The sequence below is a fragment of the Papio anubis genome, chromosome 7, assembly GCF_008728515.1.
Source record: "Papio anubis isolate 15944 chromosome 7, Panubis1.0, whole genome shotgun sequence".
Taxonomy (NCBI): Eukaryota; Metazoa; Chordata; class Mammalia; order Primates; family Cercopithecidae; genus Papio; species Papio anubis.
The window spans coordinates 60,540,658-60,564,290 of record NC_044982.1 but is presented as its reverse complement, the minus strand read 5'-3'; the positions used below and the strand labels follow the sequence as shown (position 1 = coordinate 60,564,290).

Sequence of the window (23,633 nt, the reverse complement as noted above, 5' to 3'; positions counted from 1 at the left end):
AGACAGGGTTTCACCATGTTGGCCAGGATGGTCTCGATCTCCTGACCTTGTGATCCACCTGCCTCGGCCCCCCAAAGTGCTGGGATTACAGGCGTGAGCCTCTGCTCCCAGCTGGTTGTTCAATTTCTATGTAGTTGTGTGGTTTTGAATTAATTTCTTAATGTTGAGTTCTAATTTGATTGCACTGTGGTCTGAGAAACTGTTATGCTTTCAGTTATTTTGCATTTGCTGAGGAGTGTTTTACTTTCAATTATGTGATCTATTGTAGAGTAAGTACCATGTGACAACGAGAAGAATGTATATTCTGTTGTTTGGGGTGGAGAGTTCTGTAGATATGTATCAGGTCCATTTAATTCAGTGCTAAGTTCAGTTCCTGAATATCTTTGCTAATTTTCTGCCTCAATGATCTGTCAAATATTGTCACTGAGGTGTTAAATTTTCCTGCTATTATTGTGTGGGAGTCTAAGTCTCTTTGAAGGTCTCTAAAAATTTGCTTTATGAATCTGGGTGCTACTGTGTTGGATGCATATATATTTAGTATCATTAGATCTTGTTGAACTGAACCCTTTACCGTTATGTAACGGCCTTTCTTTGTCTTTTATGATCTTTGTTGGTTTACAGTATGTTTTGTCAGAAACTAGGATTGCAACCCTTGCTTTTTTCTGTTTTCCATTTGCTTAGTAGATTGTCCTCCATTTTTAAAACATTTTTTATTTTGAACCTATGTGTGTTACTGCATGTGAGACAAGTCTCTTGAAGACAGTGTACCAATGGGTCTTGGTACTTGATCCAGCTTGCCACTCTCTGTCTTTGAATTGGGACACTTAGCCCATTTACATTTAAGGCTAGTATTGATATGTGTGAGTTTGATCCTGTCATTGTGATTCTAGCTGGTGATTTTGCTTGTTTATGTGGTTGCTTCATAGTATCATTTGTCTGTGTACTTCAGTGTGTTTTTGTAGTGGCTGGTAATGGTCCTTCCTTTCCACATTTAGTGCTTCCTTTAGGAGCTTTTGTAAGGCAGTTCTGTTGGTAACAAATTTCCTCAGCATTTGCTTGTCTGAAAAGGATCTTATTTATCCTTCGCTTATGAGGCTTAGCTTGGCCAGATATAAAATTCTGGTTTGGAATTCCTTTTTTTTTTAGTAGGTTGAATATTGACCTTCATTCTCTTCTGGTTTGTACAGCTTCAGCTGAGAGGTCTGCTGTTAATCTGATGGCTTTCTTTTGTAGGTGACCTGGCCTTACTGTCTAGTTGCCTTTAACATTTTTTCTTTCATTTTGATCTTTGAAAATCTGATGATTATGCATCTTTGGGATGATCGTCTCATGGAATATTTCACTGAGGTTCTCTGCATTTGCTGAATTTGAATGTGGGCCTCTCTAGTGAGGTTGAGAAAGTTATCATGGATGACATTCTGAAATGTTTTCCAAATTGGCTAAAGTTTTTTGAGACTTGTTTTGTGGCCTAACATATAGTCTATTCTGAAAAATGTTCTATATTTGATGAAAAGAATGTGTATTCTGCAGCAATTAAGTGTTCCGTAAATGTCAGTTAGGGTTATTTGGTCTAGTGCGTAGCCAAACTCAGATGTTTCTTTTCCTATTTCAGTTTGGGTGATCTGTTCATTACTGAGAGTGAGGTATTGAAGTCCCATACTATTATCATATTGCAGTCAATTTCTCCCTTCAGATCTATTAATGTTTCCTTAATAAACTTAGTTGTTTTGTGTTGGCTGCATATATATTTATAATTACCATATATTCTTGCTGTATTGAACTTTCTGTCAGCATACTGTGATCTTCCTTGCCTTTTTAACAGTATTCTAATTGTAGTCTATTTTACCTCCTATGTTCTTGTTTTCTGTTTTTTGTTTTTGTTTTTGAGTTTTGCCCAGGCTGGAGTGCAATGGCATGATCTTGGCTGACTGCAACCTCTATCTCCTGGGTTCAAGTGATTCTTCTGTCTTAGCCTCCCAAGTAGCTGGGATTACAGGCATGCGCCAACACACCCCACTAATTTTGTATTTTTAGTAGAGACTGGGTTTCTCCATGTTGGTCAGGTTGGTCTTGAACTCCTGACCTCAGGTGCTCTGCTCACCTTGGCTTCCAAAAGTGCTGGGATTATAGACGTGAGCCACTGCACCTGGCCTCTGGTTGTATTTTTCAGCTCCTCTCTTCCTTTCTTTTTTTTATTGTCTTCTTTTGTAGTTAAGTGATTTTCTCTTGTAGTATGTTTTAATTCATTGCTTTTTATTTCTAGTGTTATCTATTATACCTGTTATAGCATTTTGCTTTGTGATTACCATAATGCTTATGGAAAATATCTTATAGATATAACGAATTATTTCAAACTAATGATAACTTATCTTTGATCACAAATAAAAGAATAGAATTAAAACAAAGGAAAAACTAAAAAAACTCCATATTTTAATTTTATCTTCCCACACTTTGACTTTTTGTGTTTTTAATTTACATCTTTTTATATTGCCTATCTCTTAATAGTGTGCAGCTATTATTGTTTTCAATAGATTTGTCTTTTATTCTTCATGCTAGAAATATGAATGAATTGCACACCACAATAGAGTATTAGAATATTCTGAATTTCTCTGTGAACTCACTTTTACTAGTGGGTTTTATACTTTCAAAGATTTTTTTTCATGTTAGTGTTTTCTCTTTTAGATTGAAGGACTCCCTTTAGCATTTTTTGTAAGACAGGTCTAGTGGTAATAAATTGTGTAAGCTTTTCTTTGCTTGGGAAAGACTTTATTTATTTCTCATGTGTCAAGGTAGCTTTTGTACAGCATACTCAGTTGGCAGGTTTTTTTTGTTTTTTGTTTTGTTTTGTTTTTGTCAACCCTTTGAATATGTCCTCTTACTCTCTCCTGGCCTGAAGGGTTTCCATTGAGAAGTTTGTTGACAGACTAATTGGAGTTCTTTATATGATTATTTGCCTATTTTATCTTCCTGCTTTTAGGACCCTCTCTTTGTTCTAGACTTTGATTGTTTAATTATTATATGCCTTTGGATCACCTTATTTGGGTTGAATCTGTTTGATGATCTCTGACTTTCCTGTACCTGGATATTTATATTTTTATCAAGTTTTGGAAAGTTTTCTGTTATTATTTCTTTGAATAATTTTTCTACTTCTTGCTGTTTTTCAACTCCCTTTTTAACACCAATATTTCTTAGATTCACTCTTTTGAGGTAATTTTCTTATAAGATTCTTATATTGTGTAGGCATTCTTCGTTCTTTTTTCTCCTATCACTGTGTATTTTCAAATAGTCTGTGTTTAAGCTCAATGATTGTTTCCTCTGCTAGATCCATTCTGCTATTGGGAACCTCTAGTGCATTTTTTTCTTTTTTACTTCACAAAATGTATTTATCATTTCCAGGATTTCTATTTTCTTTGTAAAAATTTTGATCTTTTTGTTAAATTTCTCAGATAATGTTTTGAATGCTTGACAGTGTTATCTTGGAGCTTTCTGAGTTTCCTTAAAACATCTATTTTGAGCTGTTAATCGGAGAGCTCACACATTGCCATCTCTTTAGGGTCAGTCAGTGACTTCTTGCTTTGTCTGTATGGGGAAGTCATGGTTCTGTTGGTGTTGTTTCTCATAGATGTATGGATATGTGTTTGCATTGGAGGATTAGTTATTTGTTCCAGTTTTCTCTGTCTTGTTTTGGTTTCCTTGGATATGTTTACTTAGAGATTTTTTGGAACATAGCTGTTGAATTATTTCATGCTAGATCACTGCCTCTTTTTGGGCACAAGATAGCACATTAAACCAAGGTTTGCCTTGGCATTAGCAAATGTTCAGTGCACTGCTTGTCCCAGATGGGAGAGATCCCAAAGTGATCCCAGGCTATGTGGGAAGGCTAGCTAGGGGCTTGTGCCCAGGGAACTCATGGAACATACTTCCTACAGCATAGGGCTGCTAAACAGTCACTCTGATTTGGCATCTCCTTTGTCTGAGAAAGAGAACAGAATTTTAAGGGCTGTGCATGATATTCTCACTACCTTCATTTGTCTCTGGCTACCTTTGGGGGATTTTCTCTCTTCAGGCATATGTGATGCTTCTCCTAGGTTGAGACAGAAACAATTATCCATCGTCTTGGAGTTTCTTCACTTCTCTGTAGCCCTAGGAACTGGCTCATCCTCAGATGTGAGTTGAAGGTTATTGACAGTGATAATCTTGGTGTGTAGACATTTGTTTTGTTTTTTTGGCAGGGGAGGTGGTGTGAAGCTAACTTGTGCTTACTCTGCCATTTGGGTGATGCTACTCTCATCTAGTTTTTAATTTGTTCTTTAATTGTCTCTAATTTTTGTTGACTATATATATGCGTTTTTATTTTCTTTTTTCTGGTTGCTTTTGGGTGACTTCCAAGAGATGAAGGGAGAAGTTCTATATTTACTCTGCCTTTTAAAATTAGATGGGTTCCATGCCTGATATGAATGAACTGACTCTGTTTGCAACCTCTGATGAATGGGAAGGCCAAGTGGTCATATTTTTGCCACATATTTCTCCTGATCGTGACTGGTTGGATCTGGAAAGAACCACTTTCCCAAGGGAAGCAAATCAACTAGAACTTGTGGAGCCAATCAGATTTCCTTTCATCTACCCCAGAATTTAACTATGAATTTGTAATAAGATTGTCACAGGCACTTGGGATAAAAGTCATAGAGAAATTCAATCGGGTTGGCCATACTGAGTTCTAACTCAGATAAGTAACTGAGAGAAAGAGAATACTAGGACTAGAGCAAAGTGGAAGACCAATGACAAAAAGAAGCAGAGATAATCTCTGCTCCCTTTTTGTTTCAAATGAGAGACAAAAAAGGAAAAAACTGGTAAAACTGGTCAGGCAGGCAGTTAGGCTGGGTCCTTGGTTGAGTTCTTTCAAACAAAAGTAACAGCCTGAAAGCTCAAGCTGTAGGCACAGATAAGGGAACTCGCACAGGGGAGCTTGCCTAGGACATGCCTACAGCTGTACAGATAAGAAAGGCTACACAGGTGACTTGCCCAGACATGCCCACAATGGAAAATTCCATCCCCTAACACATGTGCAGTAAGGGGAACAAAACAATATGGAGTAACTCAAGCTAAGGGTCAGCATGCGCACTAGGAGGGTGGGATGGAGCTACCAGAAATTTATAGCTCATGCAAATGAGATGCTCAGCCCCCATCAGTATCATATAAAACCCTATGTAAAAATGGCAATTCTCTTCTGGGCCCTTTATATGCAGTGGAGAGCCTTCTTGTTTCACTTAGTAAACCTTCACTCCAACGCCACCCTTTTTTCCATACTCCTTAATTCTCTAGGTTATGAGACAAAGAACTCTGGGTGATACCTCACAATGAGACTGCTGCATTGTGGTGCACTGGTGAGACCGTAACATTTTTGTGTATTGTCTGAGAAAGGAAACATTAGAAGGGTGAGTAGGAGTGGATCTCCAACTCTTTACTTTCATTTCCAAGGCTTCTCACCCTCAGATTTTTAAATTAAACAAAACAGTGGGTCCCTACCAGCCAATTAAAGATGAATAGCATGGCTACCAGCCTTACAAGACTCAGAGGACAGGCTTGCTGGAGAGGACTTTGTCAACTCCCCATCACTGCCATGTGGTGGGAATGTTGGCTCTGTTTCAATCCAATTTCCTTTTATGAAGGACCTAGCCATCATGTGAGGTTGGAAGGAGGTCCTAGGGCAACTGAGGGCATCTGGCTGAGGCTATACCGTGGTGTTACCTGCAGTTCCCTGAACTAACTCCAGCCTCTGACAACCCCTCAGAGTGTTGCCGTCAGGACTTTCCAACCTTTTAATTAAATTTTCTTCCTTTCTTTTCATGGCTACTATGTCTCCTATCCCTTATTTGTATGCAATGTTGTAGGTATTTTCACAGTCTGGGGAGATACTCCTGTTAAGAAAAGTCAGCAAGTGCCTTAGTAACCAGGAATATAACTCAAAGAATTGTTGCTTCTGTGATTTTCTAGAGATGGGGTAACTTCAAGATTTCAGCTTTAACTTTTGTCTAGCAAGGACCTTTTTGTTTCTCAATAATGGAGCCACTTTCGTAGTTTATTTTACGTTAGCTAGAGTTTTACAGTTTAGATGGGGTTTAGCTTTATTAGATTAGATCTAAAACACCCTCTACGCCGATTTCTATTGGCTAGGGTTAATCGTATGACCGCGGTGGCTGGCACGAAATTGACCAACCCTCAACATAGCATAGCTTAGTTAAACTTTCGTTCATTGCTAAAGATTTATCACTGCTGTCTCCCGTGGGGGTGTGGCTAGGCAAAGTGTTTTGAGCTGCATGTGCGTGCTTGATACTTGCTCCTCTTGGTCATGCTGATTGGGGGGGCGTCTTCACCGGAGCGGGGATGCTTGCATGTGTAATCTTGCTAAGAGTCAATAGAAAGGCCAGGACCAAGCCTATTTGTCTATGGGGTGTGCGAACCCATCTAGGCATTTTCAGTGTCTTGCTTTAGGTGGGTTTAAGCTACATAAACGTCAGTGTGAGGGGAGTTTCTCAATAATAGACATTCATGACACTGTATAGGGGAACATTTCACCCAGAGAGAATACCCTTCTCTCCATTTTTTTTTTTTTTGACATAGAAATTCAATTTATTGTTGAATAAGCATATCAGATTACATGCATTACAGGTAGTCAGGGGGAGACTACAAAGTCACAGGCAGTCACATCTCTCTCTCAAGACTTAGTGTTTTGTTTGTTTTTTTTTCCCATTCCAATAGCTTTTTAGGTTTTATTTTCACGGAGCACCAGTAAAAGGTATTAGAATGAAATCAAAATAAGGAGTTGATTTAGAGATTTATTTTCTTTACCTGGCAATTCATTTGCACTACCATGAATGGGAATCCTTTGCATAGCTATGGACAGTAAACTTGGCATTGCCATTATGTTATATATGTTGAGAGTTGTAAACTAGCTAGTGAAAGACAAGGCACACACTTCTGTGTTGTCCACACAATTCTCAGATGTTCAACCATTCCACTGAAATGATGTTTAGTAATCTTTTTGTCCATTTCAAAAATCTTATGCAATTTTACCTCACACATATATCCAGGATCTAATTTACTCATTTGCAAGCATTGTCCACCCTAAATCTAAATTTGCTCTCATATGTTTTTATCTGTTTTATTTAGGGTTACTCTCTTTTTTTTTTTTTAATTTTATTTATTTATTTATTATTATTATACTTTAAGTTTGGCAGCCCAGAGGGTACATGTCGTAGCGTGCAGGTTTGTTACATATATGTGTATACTTGTGCCATGTTGGTGTGCTGCACCCATCAGCTTCGTCATTTACATCAGGTATAACTCCCAATGCAATCCTCCCCTCCCCCTCCCATGATAGGCCCGATTGTGTGATGTTCCCCTTCCTGAGTCCAAGTGATCTCATTGTTCAGTTCCCACCTATGGTGAGAACATGTGGTGTTTGGTTTTCTGTTCTTGTGATAGTTTGCTAAGAATGATGGTTCAGCTGCATCCATATTTCTAAAGGACACAAACTCATCCTTTTTTATGGCTGCATAGTATTCCATGAATTGTATATGTGCCACATTTCTTAATCAATCTGTCACTGGTGATGGACATTTGGGTTGCTTCAGATCAAATTGTCCCTCTTTGCGAATGACATGATTGTATATTTAGAAAACCCCATTGTCTCAGCCCAAAAATCTCCTTAAGCTATTAAAGCAACTTCAGCAAAGTCTCGGGATACAAAATTAATGTGCAAAATCACAAGCAGTGCTGCCATGGTAACAACAGACAAACAGAGAGCCAAAATCAGGAATAGACTTCCATTCACAATTGCTTCAAAAGAGAATAAAATACCTGAGATCAACTTACAGGATTAATAAAGGACCTCTTTCAGAGAACTACAAACCACTGCTCAGTGAAATAAAAGAAGGGACACAAACAAATGGAAGAACATACCATGCTCATGGATAGGAAGAATCAATATGCATTAATGGCCATACTGCCCAAGGTTGTTATAGATTCAATGCCATCCCATCAAGCTACCAATGAGTTTCTTCACAGAATTGGAAAAAACTACTTTAAAGTTCATATGGAACCAAAAGAGCCCGCATCTCAAAGACGATGCAAGTCAAAGAAGAACAAAGCTGGAGGCATCACACTACCTGACTTCAAACTATACTACAAGGCTACAGTAGCAAAACAGCATGGTACTGGTACCAAAACAGAATATAGACCAATGGGAACAGAACAGGTCCTCAGAAATAATACCACACGTCTACAGCCATCTGATCTTTGACAAACCTGGAGAAGCAAGAAATGGGGAAAAGGATTCCCTGTTTAATAAATAGTGCTGGGAAAATTGGCTAGCCATAGTAGAAAGCTGAAACTGGATCCTTTCTCCTTACTCCTTATCACGAAAATTTAATTCAAGATGGATTAGGGGGCTTAAATGTTAGACCCTAATACCATAAAAACCCTAGAGGAAAACCTGAGTAGTACCATTCGGGACATAGGCATGAGCAAAAGACCATGTCTAAAACACAAAAACAACGGCAGCAATAGCCAAAATTGACAAATGGGATCTAATTAAACTAAAAGAGCTTCTGCACAGCAAAGAAACTACCATCAAGTGAACAGGCAACCTACAGAATGGGGAGAAAATTTTGCAATCTACTCATCTGACGAAGGACTAATATCCCAGAACCTACAGAACAAACAAATTTACAAAAAGAAAAAACAAAACAACCCCATCAAAAATTGGAGCCAAGGATATGAACAGACATTTCTCAAAGAAGACATTCATACAGCCAACAGACACATGAAAAATGCTCATCATCACTGTGTCAGAGAAATGCAAATCAAAACCACAATGAGATACCATCACACTGGTGAAATGGCGATCATTAAAAATTCAGGAAACAACAGGTGCTGGAGGATGTGGAGAAATAGGGTACTTTTACACTGTTGGTGGGACTGTAAACTAGTTTCAGCCATTATGGAAACAGTATGGCCCGATTCCTCAAGGATCTAGAACTAGATGCACCATATGACCCAATATGTGCACAATTTATATACCCAAGGATTATAAATTATGCTGCTATAGAAGACACATGCCATTATGTTTGTGCAGCACTATTCACGTAAGCAAAGACTTGGAATCAACCCTTCTCTCCATTTTTTAAAAAAGTCCACATAAGAGCTCAGCATTGTCCAGTAAATCTTAGCAATCCTCTATGAGACAAATTAGTCTTCCTCTGCTGGGTAGTGTATTATGGGGACAACCTATTAAGGCTCAACTCTCTCTTTCTACCCTTGGCCTAGAAAAAGAATTTGAAGTCAGAGTTTTTACCTAACATTTCAAACCCTACAGTTCCACCTATTAGGATGGGAATTTTCTCTGTGGGCATCTTTTTGGGCCCTTTGCACAAAACCTCTAGTTCCCCGATTCCTTTCTCTTTTATGTCCCTCTCTCAGTGATTAGGCTCTATGCCCTAGTTGTAGACAGGAAAATTCTCCTTTCAACAGCTGGGAGGAAGCTACCCTAGCAAGACAGATTTTATCTCAGTGTTATCCCCATCAGAGGAAAGACAGTCATTCAATTCTTACATTCATTTGAGGCACCTGTTCATTGTCCAGCTACTTTGTCATCTAAGCAAGAAAGGAATCTTATGTTTAGAAGTCAATTGGTTCCATTGTCTAGGAACTCATAACTTTGCCCATGCAGTAGTAAGAGGATGTAGGGATAGAGTTAAGACACTCCCTCCATCAAAGGGTCTTTCCCAAATTCAACTAGTGCACAATCTCTCCTGGGTCCCTAAGAATCTCAAGAACCTTATGGGCCAAGTGGGTCTCAGAAGCCAGTAGGGCAGAGAGCTAGGGCCTCAAGCAGGTGAACATGACTATTTATGCTGGCTATATTCTCCAGATCTATTTGTGAGGGTCATGCTTGAATCCATGGGTAGCACCTACATCAGTTGCCAGGACCCAAAGGAGATGGGAGGAAAGAGGAGAAGGGGGATACCCTTTCTATCTTTTTCTACATCCTGGGTCACCCCGAAAGGAGGAAGGAAACTAAGAGATGCCTTCTCCTCCTCTCTTTTCTAGATGAGTAACAACCCATCTTCAAGCCTGCCCACAGCTTGACGCAAGAAAACTTGCTTCAAGTTTTCTCTAGGCAAGTTTCAAATTCACTTACACATAGAGGCCTTCCAGGATTTAACCCAAGTATTTAAACTCTCTTGGAAGAATGTTATGTTACTCTTTTATTTTTTTTTAATTGTTATACTTTATGTTCTAGGATACGTGTGCACAATGTTCAGGTTTGTTACATATGTATACATGTGCCATATTGGTGTGCTGCACCCATTAACTCATCATTTACGTTAGGTATATCTCCTAATGCTATCCCTCCCCCTCCCCAAGCCCCATGACAGGCCCCAGTGTGTGATGTTCCCCACCCTGTGTCCAAGTGTTCTCATTGTTCAATTCCCACCTATGAGTGAGAACATGGGGTGTTTGGTTTTCTGTCCTTGTGATAGTTTGCTCAGAATTATGGTTTATAGCTTCATCCATGTCCCTACAAAGGACATGAACTCATCTTTTTTTATGGCTTCATAGTATTCCATGGTGTATATGTGCCACATTTTCTTAATCCATTCTATCATTGATGGACATTTGGGTTGGTTCCAAATCTTTGCTATTGTGAATAGTGCTGCAACAAACATACGTGTGCATGTGTCTTTATAGCAGCATGATTTATAATCCTTTGGGTATATGCCCAGTAATGGGATGGCTGGGTCAAATGGTATTTCTAGTTCTAGATCCTTGAGGACTCACCACACTGTCTTCCACAATGGTTGACCTAGTTTACAGTCCCACCAACAGTGTAAAAGTGTTCCTATTTCTTTTCTTTTTTTTCTTTAAAAGCAATTTATTTCTCATTACAAAATACAGGTGAGGAGCACGGCGATGCCTATGACCCCTTGGTTGTACATCTTCCCAGTCTATTTCTGCTTCTAGAAATACCCTGTGTACAACAGCAAGCTCATGCTGTTCCCAAGTGCTTGCACATTCTAACAGCTGCAGAGTATATGACCAGGTGGAAAGTCCAACAGATGCCCCACTCACAAGGTAGGGCCCTCCAGCCCGTCTTCTGGCTCCCTTTTGCTAACAGTAACTGGTTGCTCTTCCTATTGGTCATAGATAAATGACAGCTGCACAGTTCTCTGAGTGCTTTCAAGCAACCTCGGGAGGCAGTGACTAAGACCCTTTCCTTGCTCCCAGCTTCCTATGTTCCTGGCCGCCTGTGGCACCTGGACTACTGCTGCCCCTGGGTCCCTCACATTCCAGGGCAACGATGGAGGAGCGGGCCACATGAGGGTAGCAGTCTTTATTGGGCTCAGACCAGGAGTCTGTGGGTCTTGAGGACCTGTGTGTATTTGTCAATTTTCTTCTCCACGTTCTTCTCGGCCTGTTTCTGTAGCCTCATGAGCTGCTTCTTCTTCCGGTAGTGGATCTTGGCTTTCTCTTTCCTCTTCTCCTCCAGGGTGGCTGTCACTGCCTGGTACTTCCAACCAACCTCGTGAGCCAGGTGCCCCAGATAGGCAAACTTTCTTGTAGGCTTCAGACGCACGACCTTGAGGGCAGCAGGAACCACCATCCTCTTTTTCTTGTTGTAGGGTGGTGGGATGCCATCAAACACCTTGAGGCGGTCCAGGGCAGCCTGGCCTCGCTTGGTCTTGTGAGGCAGCATGCCTCACACGGTCCACCAGAAGATGCGGCTGGGGGCCCAGAAGTGGTAAGGGCCTCGGCAAGGGTTGGTGTTCATCCACTTGCAGAGGAAAGCCAGGTACTTCAACTTGTTTCTGTAGAAATTGCCAGAAATGTTGATGCTTTCGCAGTGTAGGACCACCACCTTCCGGCCCAGCAGTACCTGTTTAGTCACGATGACTGCCAGGGGGCCCAGGAGATGGCCTCGACCATGGAGCACCAGGACCTGCACCTCCGCCATCTTCGGCAGCCGCCTGGGAAAGCAAGTGTTCCTATTTCTCTACATCCTCTTAAAATTCTAACTGATGCTGAGAAACAGGCAGCCCTACAGGTAGCAGAGAAATCTGGAGATGAACAGCATGTCTCCCATAGCCAGTCAAAAAAGAAAGAGAGTCAAAAAGGGGAAAGAGGGTGAGAACGAGACAGAATCCCCATTCCCTGTAGGAAGAGAGACAGTGTCCCTTGAAAACCTTAACTGGAAGCCCAGTAATCCCATAGATGAGTGGAAAAGAAAACACTTTCAGATGTGTATATCAGAGGGCTTACAAAGGACCAGAGCCAAACCTGTTGACTATTCTAAGCTATCAATGATAGATAAAAAGCTAGATGAAAATGTCTCAGTCTTTTTAGAAAGCCTGAGAGGGTTTTGGTAAAACACACTTATCTCCTAATTCAATTGAGGGACAGCTAATCTTGAAAGATAGGCTTACTTAGGTGGCCCCTGACACCAGAAGCAAGCTTCAGAAACAGGCTATAGAACCAGATGGCACCTTAGAAAACCCCCTAATGGTAGCCACTTCAGTCTTCTATAATAGGAACCAGGAGGACGCCCAGGAAAAGGAGAGGAAACACATGAAAAAGGCAGAAAGAGGGATAGCTTGGAATGGAATGCAGGTCTGGAACTCCATATAAGTCCACACTTCAAGATAGCCTGGTAAAGTTGTCAGTAACAACCTTTGCTGCAGGCCTCCATCTTGTTTTACATACTTGAGTGTGACCTGTAACCACATGGCAGTACTTTTTTTAGCCTCTGCCATTTTACAATGAAGCATGGGTTCAGTCCTGGCTTAGGGAATGAATATTTTCAAGTTAATAGCTATGTGACTTTTATCATTTGCTAATTGTCTTCCCCCTCCATGAACAACTTTTAACTTCCTTTCTTAAATCCTTCTTTCTCTAAGTTGCCTTTAAAACTTCTGGATTTTGTAAAAGCTGCTTAATACCCCTTCAAAAATACCTTGTACACTCAAGGTTTAGTCATAACCTAATAGAGGCTTGTTGGTTTCACTTGTGAAGTTACTTTTGTAAAGTTTAAAAGCCAGAAATATTAACTGTTTGGTGTGCCTAAAGTTGGGTAACAATGGATTTAAAAGCATTTTCTTAAAGAGCACTCAGCTTAATTAAAAGTGAATATCCAAGTTATAGGTATATTTAAAAGACCTTTATGTTGTTCTCTTCTTGGATCTTGTTTTTCTGGAAAAGGTTTCTTTCTCTGTTGACTGAATTACTTTTCTCCACTCTGTCTTGCTGCTCTTGGTGCATGCATGGAAGGTCCTAAGATAATTTCTGATGGCCCGGGGCTCTTTGGTAAAAATGGAAAATGCACCATGGATTCCATTTTGGGAGAAACCTGTGTTTTTCTCGTGGAACCCTAGGAATTAGAGGCAGATAGATCTCTCTCAAAATCTATTTTTGTCTTCCAGCTATACCTATTTATTAGGCCCTAGAAATTGCATGCTTTTTAAGCCCTGCTCTTAATGGACCCTTCCCAGAAGCTGATAATCCAATTAGGAGATTGATATATGAAAAATCTTATAAATACTTGATCTTCTTCTGTTAGTCTATGTAGTTATATATGTGTTGTGTGTGATATCTGTAAAAAGAGCTCTAATTAATTGGCTTAAAGAAAAATAAATGCTTAAATCAAATATTTTTAAAGGAAAGATAAAAGCAGTAATACCTTTTAGTTCACATGACTTTAATATTTAAGAAATAAAAATAGTTTTAAAGATAATTGGTGAAATGCAAATGTTGTCAAAATGTAAATAGGGGGTCTAAATCATGTACGTCAGATACTAGGCTTGCTAAATGTTTCAAGATTGTAAACTGCCTACGTTACAACTTAGTAAGGCCTGGGATGTGTGAAATGAACTATGCCCCTAACTATGCTGGATAGAGTCAGGATTTGTCTGCACCTAGTATATAATTAAAACCAGGTTTTACATTAAAGTTAAAAAATGCTAAAAGTTACCATTATAACATGTAATTGAGACTACTGAAATTCGATTTACATGCAAGGTGTGTAAAAACAGTAAAATGTGTTTTTAGTAAAATGCTATAAGTAAACATGGCAAAATGCAATGTTGCCTAGGGTTAAAGGATTGTATTAAATTAGAAAAAAAACAGTAGAATGTTCAAGCAAGTTGTGGAGAGACTGTAAAAATTAATCTTTCAAAGGAAACTCTGTGTGTGAACATATTGAGCAAATTCAAAAGGGTGTTATATGATTTTTATAAATTGAACATTGAAATAAAAGAATAGTAAGATTTTCTTAAGATGCAATTCTGCTCTTTAGCAAAATTTGTAAAGGTTTCTAAAAGGTTTGTAAGAATATCACCTCAGTCAAACTGGTTAAGATGGGATAGAATTTTCTATAGTGTTTCATTAAAAATTGGGGTTGACACTAACAGTAAACTAATGCAAGGGTGAAATTTGCCTTTCTTCCTTTTGAAAAGGATTTTCATGTAATAGTAAAGGCTAATAAAAGGATTTTGCTTTTTCAAATTTTTGAGTCATTATTTTGGGAAAATAAATAATATAGTAATCTGTAATTGTATTTCATAATATCAAGTTTTTATACCTCTAAATTTAACAGCCTCCCCAAAATTAAACTTCAGTTTCAAAATCGTCTCTCCTGATGCCTAGCTTTTGGATGCAACAGAGGGTCTCTGGAGCATCCAGAAAAGTGGTAAATAGGATAATTTAACATGTTTACATAGAAGGGATTGCCAAAGTGATGTGTAATCTTCTTCAGGTTTTATTTCAGTAAATAATATTAATATATGTTCCAAAATCATATGGGATGTCTAAGGTTCTAATGTCTAAACATATGCTGTCAATGATCATTAGGTTTATTATGTTAAGCTATTGTAAACCACAGAAATAACCAAATATCTTCACCAATCATATTCTTGACTGTAACAACCCTGGAAAATTTGTCATTTACAGACAACTGTTGTCTTGTTTTAATTCTCTTCAAAAGATGGTTTATGATCAGCTGTAGGACTTTAACAGCTGCTCTCAAATGCAGGTTTCTGATAAAAGAAAAATGTACAGGACTCACAAAAAGCTGAAGTAGTTAGAAATATCGAGCAGAATAAGAGTTAAAGAAATAGACTGAGCTAATAGAAAACTGAAGTAATTGTTTTAAATGTTTCGCTTAAGACGTTGCTTATCCTTGTTTTGTTTTTCTGAGTCCAGGAAACTTTTCTTTTAAGCTAGCTACAGCTTTTAATAATTGAGTAAAGTATACTCCTGTGAACAAAATTTGGAGAATATTTGTTTCTCTCTGCCTGGCTTCCCCAGAATTTGGAAACTCTTTGTGAGTATTCTTGACTTATGGCAATATAGTTGTTTGCATCAGTGCAATAAGAATCCATTTTCTTTTGCAACAGGATGCAATTGGAGAAAATGGTTGTTTTACCAAGGCTTTGACTGGAAGGATATACTACTCTTTAAAGAATCAAGGTTATCATGCAGAGCTAATAAAAGCCCCTTGGCAAAACTTGACTGATACCTTGTCTACACACTCCCTGTACAGGATTGCTAATCTGTGGTGAGTAAATATCACTTTCTAATAGGCCCAGGAATGCCTTGTTCCTGGGACCTCAAAAAAATAGCAAGTCACCCAACTCATAGGTACTTGAGGGTACAAACCCATGGCTGGGCTTGACTTTAAAAAGTTCTATCTGAGGCCGGGCGCGGTGGCTCAAGCCTGAGGCGGGAGAATGGCGTGAACCCGGGGGGCGGAGCTTGCAGTGAGCCGAGATCGCGCCACTGCACTCCAGCCTGGGAGACACAGTGAGACTCCGTCTCAAAAAAAAAAAAAAAAAAAAGTTCTATCTGAGATTCTTTGTGGAACAGAGTTCCATAAAGCCTATTTAAAAGGCTTATGTAAAAATAATTATTCTTGCTGCACTTTATGCAAATAATCAGGCCAAGTATAAAAACTGAAGTGTGGTTTACAAACAATTCAGTCCTATCATGATTTGTTTTTAACAAAAATGACGACTGGAGAGAGAAAAATTATCATATGCTTGTCATTAAATTCTAATCTCATTAGTTTTTTAAAGTTCTTGCTTACATTTTAGACTAACCCTGCTTATTCCTGTAACCAACCAGCAATCTCTGGCTGCAGCTCAGAAGAAACAAAAACGGATGGGTAATGTAAAAATCTGGATCAATATTCAAATTCTGGACAATTATCCTGCAAATCCTGCCTGGTAATGGGAATAAATAGGATGCCCATAAACTGGAGGTTTCTTTGTTTGAAAAATAAAACCAAGGAAGTTAACCAAAACCAAGCCCCATGCATCCACATCTTGGTAGGCATAACTATAGTCACCAGTTATCTGGGTGTGTTGGCAGTCTTGAGTTGTCTTTACCCTCCACCCCTCGTTTCATTTTAATACATGTACTCGAATAACCCAAACTGTTTCTTCTCACATAAAGGCTATCAAGCTCCAAACGGTAATGCAAATAAAACCACACATGGACATGCCTTTTATCCAAGGACCTCCATACCAGCCCCAGGAGGAAACCTAGCTGCTGTTCCCCACACAACACCTTTCTCCAGTAGTATCATTACCCCACATACCTAACAGAAGTTAGGGTCCCCATCCCTGAAGGGGGAAATGAGAGAGAAGAAAGAAAGAAACTGGTCAGGCAGGCAGTTTGGGTGGGTCCTTGGTTGAATTCTTTCAAACAAAAGAACAGCCTGAAAACTCAAGCTCCAGGCGCAGATAAGGGAACTTGCACAGGGGAGCTTCCTAGGACATGCCCACAGCTGCATAGATAAGAAAGGCTACACAGGTGACTTGCCAAGACATGTCTGCAATGGAAAATTCCATGCCCTAACACATGTGCAGTAAGGGGAACAAAGCATTATGGAGTAACTCAAGCTAAGGGCCCTCGTGTACACTAGAAGGACAAAGTAGAGTTACCAGAAATTCACACCTTATGCAAATGAGACATCCAGGCTTTATTGTTGTTGTTGTTGTTTTTTGTTTTGTTTTTTTTGTTTTTTTTTTTTTTAAAAAAAGCCTTTGCATTTTGCATTCAACTTTAAAAACAGCAACCCTCTTCTGGGTCCCCTCTCTGTGCCAGAGACCTTTCTTCTTTCACTTCCTAAATTTTCACTCCAACCTTACCCTTTGATTCCACACACCTTAATTCTTGGTCATGAGACAAAGAACTCTGAGTGATACCTCACAATTAAAGACTGCTACATTATGGTGCATTGGCAAGACTGTAACACCATGAGTGTTGGCTATTGTGTATCTTACTCTTCAATTCTTTGAGATCTCTGTTTCTACAATAACGCTGCAATCTGTGAAACAGGTTGAGTATGTCTTTGTTTCCTGTATTTGTAAAAATAGAAGTAATGAAGAAAGGTTCCAGATCCAGGACTGATGGCACTTGAATTAAAAATGCCAAAAATAAAACAAACTAGTATCATGCACATTGGAATGATGGTTTGTATAATAAAAATTTTGGCATCACAGGAAAATTCTTAGAAATAACTGTCTGTATATTGAAGAACACTTATCAAAGAGTTAAGGTGGGTCATATATAGTCCATGTTAATATGAGTTCATCCCGGAGAGGGCATGTTGATTTGGTGTGAGACAGTAAGTTAATTAGTGCAGTAAATTAATATAGCATGCAAGTGACAATACTGTGTCCAAAGCAATTTATTGGTGTTAATGTCGTTATTTGCAAATGCACAAAGTTCGCCTGTTGAAACGGATGTTTTAATATATACTATAAATTGCCTCTGAACTTGTACTTTTTTAAATTAGTTGTAGTTTGATTAAATTTGTGTGAGAGTGCTTGAGAAGACCTCTCTCTTAACCCTGCATAATTGAGTATTTGTGTTTTTTATATATATATAATATTTATATATTTTTATATATTATATATAAATTTATATATAATATATATATTATGTATATATTATATATAAATAAATATATATAAATATTATATATAAATTATATATATATATAAATTTATATATTATATATTTATTTATATATAGAAAGGTAGGCACTGCCAAGACCATAGGCAGAATTTTGAAAGATTACTTGTCTTCTGATGGCTTCAGGCTCCCCTTTTCTTGCGTTTTCTTTACTGCAGAGCTTGCTTTTCTTTTCTCTGACTTAAATTTTGAGGGTCCTAGCTTTTTCTTTTTTCAAATGCAACTCTTAGGACAGGATCTAAAATAGGCTTATACTAAAGGTTAAGAATCTGATAAAATGTTTTGTTCTTAAGCTTATTATCAATAATATGTCTTATATTTATTTAGCATTTTATACTTTGCGTAACACTTCCACATTCCATGTATCATTTAATCACCACCTCAATTCTGTAAGGTAGGTGGCTTTTCAGTTTTTACAAATGATGAAACTGAGACTCAGATACTAAAACAGCGCTTTGAGTTCAGGTCTCTAAACTTTGACTTTCTATAGCAATAGCTGTCTTATTAGAACATTGAACATTTGTAGCAATTAAAAATTGAAGCAAATAAAATCACTGCCCAATTGCAGAATTTCTGATATCATTTGTCTATAATGAGCTGTTTTTCTCTGTTTAACCATGTCATTTTTTCCATGATCACAGGCTCACAGGCAGTAGAAAGAAATGACAGATTACCAGGATGAAAACATAGGGGTAGGGAAGATACCATTTAATTTAGGGGAAAATAACTCTATGTACTTTAATAGTCTCCTAAGATTATTACAAAGAATTATGTAGTGGTTAAGGCAATGTAGTATGGTGGAAGGAATATGGTCTTTGGAATCCTGCAGACATGGAATTTGAACCCAATCCTAGATATGCCACTTACCAGCTATGTGACTTTGGGCAAAGTAATTGAACTTCTCCTGAGTTTCATTTTCTTCATCTATAATTAGAGGTATTACTACCTGTTTCATGGGACTGTTGTGAGAATTCATTGAAAAACGTGAAATTAAAATAACAGCAGTTATTATTTGAGCACTTAGTAAATGCTCCCTTAATTTGTACAACTATGGGATAGGTCCTTTATTATTAAAATTTAATAGACGAAGAATCTAAGCTTAAAGACATTTAGCAACATGCCCAAAGTCATACAACTATTAATAGTAATCTGTGTACCAGTGTTTATTCCCATTCCCAAGTCCACTTGATTCTGATTCTGATGTCTGTGCCACATAGTATGTAATACTCAATACTTCTCATTTAATGGACAGCATTTTAATAATGATTGTTTTCATCTGTCCAGTAATACTTCCTCCCTTCTTCTGTTAACAGTACTCATCTTATTTTGGGAAACTAGATTTGAGCCACTCTAACCAATGGAATTCTCACCCCCTAGCCATGGTGATTAGTACAAGAGATGGGCGTGTGATTCCATAAAGTCAATCAGAACACTTCTTTATGTTTATATGCAAAAGAATGAGAAGTCCTTTAGTTGCTTTAGGATTGCTGTAGTAGGACAATATAATCTGGAAACTGAAAAATAACTGAATTACTGATAATAAAAGCCAATCACTTCCTCCACAGAAATGGAGGATGCCATCTGAAGTGAGAGATAAAAGATCAATGCAGAGAGGAATGAAGATAAGAATGGAGAAAGAATCTTGATAGAGATAATAAGTTCCTGAGTAAAGATTTCGTATAGTCCAGTGAGTCAATATAGTCCCTGCACTTGCATGACCTAATTTGAGTTAGATTTCTGACAGTCACAACTCAAAGTAATGAAGAGGTTAAAGTGTTGTCAGTTGTTTTAAATGCATATTGTAATGACTTTCTACTATAAGGGTTTAAAATGAAATAATTTTGTGCTTAAAAATAAAGACAATTTTATGAAAAATTTTAGTTATAATTTCTCAGACTAAAAAATGAAGTATGATTTTGTGTTAACATTATCTTGAAAATTTGACATAATAGTGATAGTCCTAATTCACTATTTATTATAGTTATCTAAAATACAAGAGAAAAATTTTTGACTAATTTGATACTTTTATAAAAATATATTTTAATTTCTCTGCTTGGAAAGTTCTTCCTACAGATACTCAAGCAGCTCCCTCTCATAGTTTATTGAAGTTCCTGCCCCACATTATGGTGAGGCTGTCCCTGATGATTTTATCTAAAAAGTATCTGACTTCTGTTTTACATTACAGTGAGGCTCCCTCCCTGAGTATTTGATTTCAAAAGTACCTTCTCAACATGTGTTTTGCTTCATGGAATTTATAACTACTGGACGTTCTACTCTACATGTTGGTTTATCACTGTCTTCCACACTAGAATATAAACTTCATAAGCATAGGGGTTTTGTCTCATTATTGAATAAGTGAGTCCTTTTAGGCAGACTATTTGCTATGGAAGTAGAGTAATTCAGTGTGGCAAAAATAAGAGTATCAGAGACAGGCTGGCCGACTAGCTTTGATCAAATTTGCATTCTTCTCTTGCTGGTGACATGTCGAGTCCATATTTTTCAGTCTACTGTATAGTTGGGCACGACCATATGATGAATTAAGATTTGAAAAGGAATGCTGTACACTGCTCCAGGGCCTGATTCATAAAACCTACCATGCCTAGGGTTATAATCATCTTACTGTGCCTAGGACAGTTACAGGTTATACTTGGTCAAGCCTAGTTAGTGGCTCTTTCACTCCCTAAAGTAGCCCAGTTTAGACAAATTATATAGATAGCATACCTATGCAAGACATGCCAGGTCCTTTCCTCTTTTGCAGCATGCTGCACACAAGCCCTGTGACTCTGGAAGCTGCACGTTACAGATTGTGTAGCCACCAGAAGGAAGGATCCTGATACTTGAATCATCTCTTGAGAGAGAGCTGCTCATCCACCTGCTTTGAACTTTGAGTAAGAAAAAACTTATTTTGTGCTTGAGCTATTATATAATTTGGATTTATCACAGCAATTGGCCTACCCTCACCAATAAAGGAATATAAAAGTCAAATTGTTAGTATGCAAAATATATAAAATTAGGAAATATACATGCTTATTTTTAAGTGATAAATATACAATTTGGCATTCCAATTGTAAATTAGTTTAAAGAGCTCACCGAATTAGTATAATATTTCAGCATTTGATGATTTGTTTTATAACACCAATGTTGTTAGTAAAAATCAACTCAGAGTCATAATAAATTGAGTCTGGACTGTCTGTTCCCACAGGGATGGTTAATCTGGCTATTCTACTGTGGAATGTTCCTTGTGCATGCAGGAAAATCTTATATGACTGGTTGGAATAATTTGATTACTCTATATTCACCAACTGGAAAGTCTAGTCATAATATCATTTTTGTCTTCATTTTGTCCCTTGATAACCAATTCATGAAGCCAATCAAGCTGAATCAATTCTTTCTGGAAGGCAGAAGTCTTACAAACTGTCTCTGAATACCATCTGCTACACAAAGAAAGAAAATATGGTATACTAATTTGTATGTTATGAAATTGCTGAGGCACTAAATGGTGGTCGTTTTGGAATTAGTGGATTTCTGTGAGACCCCGGATTCTGACAGATGCTAGAGAGTACACAGTACCTGGCTCTAGAAGTACGGAGAGAATTTCTTCCCTGAAGCTTGACTGGCTTTTCTCTGCCAGTACGGTCACCAGACAAGAAAGCAAAAGCAGATTTATTTTAGCCTATTGTATGCATCTTAATTTTTAAATTAACACATGCTTCCTGAAACTATATCCAAAGCATACAGAACTGCATATTGAGGGATAAAATAAATCTCCTTTTCCTTTCTCCCTTCTAAATCTTCGTGGGTAGCTGCTACAAAAAAATTTTTGTTTGGGGCTCTTTTTATTTTGGAATATTTTCACAAAGCTCCAATGACCCTTGCTCTTTGTTCCTCAAAATGTTGGTTGGGGCTGGGCGTTGTGGCTCATGCCTGTAATCCCAGAATTTTGGGAGGCCAAGACCCCAGGAAGGTTGCTTGAGGCCAGGAGTTCAAGACCAGCCTGGGAAATATAGCCAGACACTGTCTCTACAAAAAATGAAAAGAATTAGCCGGGTGTGGTGGTGCATGCCTATACGCCCAGCTACTCAGGAGGCTGAGGCAGGAAGATCGCTTGAGCCTAGGGGGTTGAGGCTGCAGTGAGCCATGATTGTGCTACCGCATTCCAGCTTGAATGACAAAGCCAGACTCTGTCTCTAAAAATAATTTTAAAAATATTGGTTGGTTATGGAGAATCAGGTGCTTTTGACAAGTGAGGTTCACCATGAGGTGATTGCATCTGATAAGCTGGCATTTTTACTGTGGTAACCTACAGTATCAATATCTGTAGGATTTTTTACCCTTGAAGTCCTTGAGGCCCCTGCTTAAAGAGCATAAGACAGCACATCCTTTTTGGAAGGAAAACAAGGGGTGGGGTGCTGAGGGTCTCAGTATTCATTACACAGATTTTCCTTTACTACCCACATTTCCAATTTTGGATCTCAACCCTTCTCCTAACACAAATGCTCCTGAGGTCAAAAGTTTAGATCCTCTCAGTCCAATTTACTCAGAATAAACCTCCTATCTCTGAGGGAGAGTTGGGTATTGTGTTGTTTGAGAGAAGTCTTTTTTTCTTCCCCAAAACTGTGACTTTTTTTTCCCCCTTGTGCCCTATCCTCACCTTTCTATGGCAGCCTCACCTCCTGTGGTAGCTTCATGATCCTTTAAGTGAAGTGGGATAAGAAGTTCCCCCCCACATCCCAGTTTTTCTGAATAATTATGTTTTATAGACTTAAGAACTTGTGAATTATTTTTCATGATGTAACAAATATGAAGAAACACAAAAAAAGAATTTGCCTCTGTATTCATTGAGTGGGTATTTTACGGAAATGCTTTCACTTGATGGTGATAGCCAGCATTCGGGCATCTTAATGTTGTCCATGAAACCCCTTCAGTGGAAATGTTCTTTAATTTGATTTGGAGAAAATATTGTATAAACACCTGACTCTTCTACTGAGTGTCATGCGTTACACAATTATTCCATTCAAATCAAATTAAAAGACTGAACTGAACTTGAAATAACTGGCTAAGGTTTTTCTTATGGTAACAGTTATTAGAAGGAGGTACTTACTTGGCAAAACTTTTGTGATATATTATTCTCATGAAACAAAATATTAGAATCTCTTCTGGACCCTGGATATTACTAGGACAATGAAACAATCCCTTTTATAGGCTAATCATAAATTCGACATAATAGTACTGAGATTTCATAAGAGTAAGGATAAGATTGCACACCACACTGACACTCTCTCAGCACACCCTCAGCATTCAGTGGAGGTAAGGAGAAACTGGGGAATTTTAATTTGAACAATGTAATAGAAAAGTCGTACTTCTTATGTATATTAGTAATATATATTATTCATACTAAACAGAAATAACATGTAGTTGATAGAAGATGGATCGATATAATTTGCATTCTATTAAATCTCTGAGCAAGCTTAAATAATTTAATTTTTTAGCCTTAATAAATCTCCCTCCAAAGTAAGTAGAATAAAAAGATATAGGTAAGGATATCTCATTTGTGAGGGGAAATCTTCAGTCAGTATTTCAATTTGTTGTTTAATATGCTG

The 23,633-nt window shown here is 38.1% G+C and overlaps 1 pseudogene across 1 annotated transcript; it reads right to left on the bottom strand.

Moving 5' to 3' along the window:
* Nucleotides 1-10,915: 10,915 nt before the first annotated feature.
* Nucleotides 10,916-12,061, bottom strand: LOC101021272 (annotated as a pseudogene). The gene has a single exon (XR_161296.5). The product of XR_161296.5 is annotated as a 60S ribosomal protein L13a pseudogene (transcript).
* Between the last annotated feature and the right edge of the window lie 11,572 nt (nucleotides 12,062-23,633).